This window comes from Physella acuta, unplaced genomic scaffold (genome assembly GCF_028476545.2).
Source record: "Physella acuta isolate Inbredline_101_S28 unplaced genomic scaffold, ASM2847654v3 ptg000049l, whole genome shotgun sequence".
NCBI lineage: Eukaryota > Metazoa > Mollusca > Gastropoda > Physidae > Physella > Physella acuta.
Genome location: NW_026731569.1, coordinates 72131 through 80000, shown reverse-complemented (window position 1 = coordinate 80000; position 7870 = coordinate 72131). Strand labels below are relative to the sequence as shown.

At 37.8% G+C, this 7870-nt stretch overlaps 2 protein-coding genes across 4 annotated transcripts in view; one reads left to right on the top strand and one right to left on the bottom strand.

Annotated features, from left to right (window-relative positions):
* Window positions 1-3853, bottom strand: part of LOC131945014 (uncharacterized) — a 17455-nt gene extending 13602 nt beyond the window's left edge. The window contains exons 1-2 of one of the 3 annotated variants that reach the window (XM_059305981.1): window positions 3646-3853; window positions 3092-3205 (exon numbers count right to left, since the gene is read on the bottom strand). The gene's annotated coding sequence lies outside the window, so the exon portion shown is untranslated. The remainder of the gene's footprint in view (window positions 1-3091; window positions 3206-3645) is intronic. The other 2 variants (XM_059305971.1, XM_059305962.1) reach the window with 2 other exon arrangements.
* Window positions 3854-4427: 574 nt separating this feature from the next.
* Window positions 4428-7870, top strand: part of LOC131944941 (xylan 1,4-beta-xylosidase) — a 68697-nt gene continuing 65254 nt past the window's right edge. Inside the window, exon 1 of the mRNA XM_059305865.1 lies at window positions 4428-4501. The gene's annotated coding sequence lies outside the window, so the exon portion shown is untranslated. The remainder of the gene's footprint in view (window positions 4502-7870) is intronic.

Here is a 7870-nt window from a genome sequence, read left to right as displayed (position 1 = left end):
GCAGCATTTACCCGGTGTTGCAATGGTTTGAGAAATATGAACAATTTTTAATTAAATGTCTGTATGTAAATATGAATGCTAAAGAAAATATACATAACATTAACACTAACTACAATGATAACCCCATACTTAAATATAAACACAATTATAAGCAGAAAAATATTCCTATTCCAATCCCCATCCATATATCTAACTCAATGATTATTTATATCCTATCCCCATCCTTATGCATATTTTCATTGATAACGATATCCATATCATAAACATAACCGTTTCCTTTTCTCTGTCCCTATCCCTCTAAAACTAAAAATCAACCATCAAAATAAAAACTCAATTACTTGATAGTGGCATAGACCAAGTACAAAGTATCATGAGAAAAATATAAACTGCTAAACCCAACAGCAGCAAATATATATTGTCTTGTATAGCCATTTTTCTTTTAATAATAATCTTTATAATCTTACACAATATATGCCTATGAAAGAAAACAACAAAATTCATTTGTCGGTAATAATTTATTTTTTTTCATATCAAGATTAAATGGACTCTGTATGTGTATTTGTACATGGTGGACTGGTGGAAAACATGCAAATAGTAAAAAACTTGACTTGATCAACATTATGAAAAAATTTTAAAGTGTTACTTTTTTTTTTACAAAAATCTAAACTGATTTCTGGAAAACTCAATATTGATAGTTTTCAAAATAAATTTTCCTTTTACAACTTAACATTTAAACTGAGGTAAAGTCAGAGAACAAAAATCAAACTAAATGGTTTTCCCTTCAAAAATTATAATTTTGTCTGAAAAATTATAATATTACACCCCTTTATACCAAATTACTTCCAGTTAGTTTGTTTTCATATTGTTATTAAGATATTGTGATAAAACTTTGCATATTGATTCTAGAGAGAGTAGGCAACAGTAAAATAAATATCATTAAAAGGAAAACAACAAACAATTAAGCTCTATTAAGGCTTATGGTGTCGTTATAAAATGACTTTCAGGACATTTTAGAAACCCGCACATCTATGTTGTTAAAGATATGACGATAAAATTTTGCATATAGATATTGGCAATAGAAAAATAAAAGTCAAGTACACCTTGTAACTATGGAGCGGGTGAAGTAGAGGTCACCTGTTCCAGTGACTTGGCACACAAAGGAATAAAGTGGTCAGCGCTATGCATAGCCCCCTTTACTTTTCAGAAGGTGAGTCTGATACCCATCACAGCTGGGTGGACTCATTATAAGGTCCTACAGATTTGAGCACACATTCTTCTACAATTTTCATTTTACCAGACCGCCCCACTAATTAAAATTATGTTTTTATTGTTTTAGTCAACAAGTTGGTGACCCCAAGGAAACCCTTAGTAACCCCAGTATGGGTTTCAATACATATATTAACAAATATTTCACTAGCTGCATACCCGTGCTCCGCCACGGTAAATCTTTTTTAAATGTACCATCTTGGGAACAGAGATTTAATGATTTGTTATACTATAGTGCTACACTTGCATATCCCATTAAAGAAATTAAAGCAAAATGAATAAGCATCTGACTGCATCATTATCTTTCTATAAGGAGTGTGTAAAAAATTGGCGCAATTGTAATCTTTATGTTTTTTTGGAAGGGTTGTAAGAGAGACATAGTTCAATTAATGAGAATTCAATACATTAAAATAACAGCGCCGACCACCATAAAATAAACCTTTCGACACATGAACAGCAATCTGAAAAAAAATCCAACACTGTACTGACCCACACCTTACTCATTCTCCTAGCCCAGGTGTCGGCAACCTTTTGATACGCAAAAGCCAAAAGTTACAATTTACAAAACTTCGTGTTTTTAAAGAGCCACAATGTTTAGTTCAATATTTTGGTATTTGATTAGGATTAGGTAAATAAAGTTGATTTGTTATTTAAAATAAATAGCTTTAAATATGAAATACTATTTATTCATATAAAAACATAGACATGTTTTGGCAGAATAGTAAAATTAGTAATCAAATAATATTATTCTAGGACTATGTGAATCCACTTTAGAAGCTGTTAATTTTTATTATATTTTTTCTTTACGGATATCACCGGCTCAGGAGGTGTCTCCCATTAGCCAGTCAGGCCTCAACACGTCAAACGCAGACTAACTGGCTTGGATATCGGTTTGAATAACTTGCTTCTATCCTTTGGTTCTCACCAGGCTTATCTTCCATCCCACTGAACGCATGGTAAAGTCGTACCCCACCGTCCAGTAAAAATGAAATGATTAATATTTGTGCAAGGAGCTGGAGAGCCGCATCTGGACGTCAAAAGAGCAGCATGCAGCTCGCGAGCCGCAGGTTGCCGACCCCTGTCCTAGCCACATCAACCCGCAAGCACCACTCGTACATCACTGTATAATCCAAACGGCTGCATCTATGATGTTTTTTTATGCTGATATAGCAACCAAAACCGTAACTCATAAACCTCTCTAAAAGTTAAATTACATATCAAACAATATAACATTTTTAAAAATGGCGCAATGTTCTAACTGATGTCTGCCGAGATTTCTCTTCTCCCCTTCCCCGTGGTGTAATGTAAACCGCAGATGTACAACATGTATTAAACCACATACATTTATTTTAACTTTAGCCATTCCAGTAAATTATAATAATTTAATTATTTAGCATGAGTTGAATTTATTTTTAAATTACCTCCCTTGTCAAAATTAGAAAAAAAAGAGTTAAATTAATTTGATTTTTCTACCCAACTGTTATTATGTTATTAAAATGTATCTACTTTTTCTAAGAATCTAAACGAAAATGATATTTGACATTGATCCTTTTAATATGTTATAGCAATGTGCATGTATTTAATATTTTCCTAAGAGTAACCCCCCCCCCCCCCCCCCCCCCCCCCCTGAAGAGATGCCTGGAAGAAACTCTGGTTGCATCTGTTGGAAACATCGCTAGTCTTCATTAATTACTGAAAAGTTTTAATTCAATTGTTTAAAAACAGGTGCATAAATGAAACAAGGAAACATTTTTGTATTTTTTAAAAACATAAATCCTCTCAAAATGTGAAATAATTATTAAAATTTAAGGAATTTGGGGCCTACCTGTTTTTCACATTACTAGATTACTAGATAAACTTAGAGCGCAAGATTCAGGGGAAGCCACTGTATTCTACAGATGGCCGCTTTTTATATAGCTAATCCTGCTCGCAAACACTGCTGTTTAAAGAGAATTTATTGCCTATATGAAATATTGATATATTTAGCCATTGATTTAGGTTTATTATTCATTTATCTATAATATTTGACACAAATATATCACAATTAATTTATTAAAGCCTTGACAACAATTTACAATGAGTTAGGCCAGGGGTCGGCAACCTGCGGCTCGCTAGCCGCATGCGGCTCTTTTGATATCAAGATGCAGCTCTCCAGCTACTTGAACAAATACTAATAATCTTAATAAAAAAATAAAATATTTGAAATAAAAAAAATGTTAGTGGCTCTTTAAAACCAGGGAAATTTTGAAAATTGTAACTTTTGGCTCTTATGCTTCAAAAGTAAAATCAAAAGGTTGCCGACCCCTGAGTTAGGCACTTTTTTGTACATTACTATAGTAACTATAACTAGTATAACTAGCCGCGGGCGATTTAACGTACCTAGAACGATAGATTACCACTAATTTATAGCTCGATCTAGATCTTAGATCTAGTAATAACAGGCCTGTTAGTGTTTATTTAATGCCTAGACTAGACTACTGTGTCGTAGTGTTGTATAAAAAAAAATACAATAGTCTGTTTGGCGTCCTTAGTAATACACTTAAAAAACAAGTAAAGTAGATCTAATTATCGAAAGGAGAAAAAAGCATTGAAGGCATTCTATGAATTAAGAAAATAAAACATTTTCGAGTTTAGCGTCGGAAATTATCGGGTAATGTTTGTTGAGTTTCGGTAACTAGAGTTACGGTAAACCATGGTTTATTTGACCATTGAAATATAAATAAATTGAAAGTCAAATGTAGTAAATTAATGTTTTAATTTTTTAAGTTTAATCGACAAAAAGAAACAAGAATAAATATAGATCTTATAGTAGATTTAAATTATAGATCTAAAAATAAATAAAAACATATAGATCATATTAATATAAATAATGAAGTCAAATATAATAATTTAATGTTTTTGGCTTGCAGCGGATTTGCGACCATTAATTAATAAGATCTAGAATCTAGATCTAGCTAGATATCTAGCTGCTAGGCCAAGTTAAAAAAATCTAGATTACGAAAATAGTAAAGATGATTACAAAATGTAAAAATGATTACAAAATGAAAAAATGATTACAAAAATAAATCTATCCAAATTTTAAATATTCTGTATAAAAATAAAAGATGACGCCAAATAAAGTATGGTTTACAGTACTTCCGGTGAATTCCGGAAGTGTGTGACAGACTTTGACATTGTTTTACTGTTTTTTTTTACTGCTATACGATTCCGGAATAATAACCGAAGCTAAACTAAGGTTTTACCACATTTTCTTTCTTTAGATTTATTATTTGAATCTAGATTCTAAATCTACTAATACTAATAAGTTAAGTGTTAAGGCTAGAGAGGACTTTTCAACTTAATTTTAGTCAGGCCAAGGCTATTCCCGGCAGTGTTTCTTCCAGACTTTTTTCTCCGGGAGAGACACTTGAAATTTTCGGGGGGGGGGGGGGGGCGGGGGGCGGTAGACTTTCTTCGGGGGGGGGGGGGGCGGACACTGTTAAAAGTATATGTAACGAGTCCCCGAGTCTATCCTGCCGACAACGCCAAATGTAACGAGTCTCTGGCTACCCTGCCGACAACGCCAAATGTAACGAGACTTATCCTGCTCGCAGAGCCAAATGTAACGAGTCTCTGGCTACCCTGCCGACAACGCCAAATGTGACCTTCCCGAGTCTAACCACTCATTCCACACAACATTGACCACAGCATAGATACTCGAAGATGCAGGTTCATTATTGATCCTTTTATTACATGAATCAAAGAATGCTTCACAATAATATAATGAATCAAGAGAGATGTTTCACAATAATAGTCTGAATCAACGGACCCCCAACAGTCCTCACTAGGCTTCATCTAACTGAATACACATGTCTAACGTCCTTCTTAACACAATATAACCAACGTGGTACTGCCACACAGACTCACTGAGAGAGAGAGACTGACTTTCTGAGACACCTTCTGAGAGACCGACTTTCTGAGAGACTTCGAGCTCAGCCGTCGCCTTCCTTATATCCCCTTCATAATCGTACTCATATTCGGTCCTATCATAATCGTAATTGTAATCGATTCTAATCGTTACATCAGACTGTTAATTACGCCGCTTCTGTCGTACAGTCCGATTTTAATAAGCCACCTGCATCCTGTCACATCAAAGTTGACAGACCGTCTTTCGTATCGCTTCCCGAGATACTACGCCTTGGCATCAGCCAACACCTGCACTGTGACGTCAGACTGTAACACGTTATGTCTCTTGGTAACTTCCCCTAGTTACATCCACCCCTGCCTTTTTTTGTGTGTTATCAACCACAAACAACGCTTGGCAGGTGCAGTCCTTCAAAGTCCATCGCACCACCGTAAAAAATTTTTTTATTGTTCCACTCACTGTCAATGTCGTCACATTCGTATAAGATTGACAGTTATCCCTATTTCACATATCAAATGTGTCTACATCATATTCCTCAGACACAAAACAGTTCTAGAATTCACATCCACCTTTTTTCGTCTGGTGCCTTCACCAGTTCACTTTTATGACTTTTTGAACAGTCTGTTTTCATACCAGCGCGACCATGAAAGAATTGATGGTTGCTGACAAAAAATTTCGTATTCTTTCTGTTTCTCAAACTTCTCCGCGGACCACTTATCTGATGGTCTACTGTCTCTCTGCTTTTGGAGGGACCGGGATCCTCCTTGTTGCCGGTATCCTCCCCTTGTGTGTCGCTGTTGTTCTGTTGATGGTGACATGGTTCCGGGATGGGTATGTGAATTTCCGTTATAGTTTCCGGTTCCCTAATTGTCTTAGGTTTCCTTGTGTGTAACTGCTCTCCTTGACTATGACAATATTTCTTTAATTGAGCAATATTCGCCCACCGATCCGGTTTGGTGTGATCGATGGGTCTTATCTTAAAGGGGCCACCTGCTACTTTAGGCATCTCCACGACTTGCCATATCTCCTGTCCCCAGAGATCGTGGATTTTGTTTCTGCCTAACGGGTGGCTACGCAGTAATACCCTGTCGTTCAGTTTGAGTGGCGGGTCCTTTGTCTGTACCGGCGGTTCCCTTCGCCGTGCTTCATGTTCTAGTCTTTCCTGTACTACCCTGTACATTTCTCTAATTCGTCTCATATGTTCATTCACATATTCCAGTGCAGTGTATGAGCCAGTCATACTCTCCTTTTTTCCTAGGAACAAGTCAAGAGGGAGTCGAGCCTCCCGTCCGAACAGCAACATGTATGGCGAAAAGCCGGTTGTGGCATGGGGTGTGCAGTTGTATAGATATACCAACTCTGGGAGAAAATCAGGCCAACGTTTTTTCTGTTCAGATTCTAGAGTACGCAGCAAATCATGCATGCTGCGGTTGAACCGCTCGCACTGTCCGTTTCCTTTCGGATTAAATGTGGTTGTTCTAGATTTGTTGATCCCGTAGTGGCTGCACAGTTGGTTAATTACTTCTGACTCGAAGGCCCTTCCTTGGTCAGAGTGTAATTGTCTTGGTATGCCATATTTGATGAACCAATGTTCTATTAAGACCTTTGCCACTGTTTTGGCAGTCTGATCTCGTGTGGGCACCGCCACAGTCCATTTGGTGAAAACATCAGTCATTACCAACACATGTTCCGTCCCATCCGATGATTGCTCCAACGACGTAAAGTCCATAGCCACAATCTCTAGTGGTTTTGTCGCTAATAGGTGTCCCGATGGCTGTCTCATTTTGACAACTGGCATTTTCGCATGCTGACACCTCACACAAGCCTCACAATGGCGTTTGACCTCCATTTCCATATTGGGCCAGTAACACCTTCGTCGTAATATTTTGTGCGTCCTGTCCTGACCCTGGTGTCCTGCCCTGTCATGTGCCAACCTTAGCACTTCTTCTCGTAATTGTCCAGGCACCACCACCTGGTGTATTGTCCCATCAATTTGGTCATGAATTCTCCGCATGAGAACACCATCCTGTATACTGAGACGGTCCCACTGACTCAGTATTTTCTTTGTTTCTCGACCAAATTGTTCTCTTTCCCTTCTTCCTGGGAATTTTTGTTCCTGGACGTGTTTCAACAGCGGCTGTAAGCCACTATCCGTTCTCTGGGCATTTCTTATCTCTTTGTGATTAAGGCAACTAAAATCACCAATGTCCATATGTCCGGGCTCTGTGGAAATGTGCTCCACCCCGGTCTGTCCGTTCTGCCTCACTTGCACCCCGTGAGGGATATCTGTTGACGCTCTGACCTCACATATTCCTGTCAGCGTTTCTTCCTCATCGCCCGGTCTCTCGTAAGGATTCCTTGATAAGGCGTCCGCATTGCCATTGGACCGCCCCGGGCGATATTTTATCTCTAGGTCAAAGAGTGCCAATTCTGCTGCCCATCGCTGTTCGATGGATCCCAACTTTGCTGTCTTTAGGTGACTCAAGGGGTTATTGTCAGTGTATACCACACATTTAGCACCTAATAGATAGTCCCTGAATTTTTCCGTCACAGCCCATTTTAATGTCAAAAGTTCTAGTTTCATGGCGCTGTAATTTGTCATGTTCTTCTCTGATTCCTTCAGAGCTCGACTGGCATAAGCAATAACCCTGAAGCCTTGCTTTTGTTGTTGTGATAGCACAGCTCCCAGACCTTTAGAGC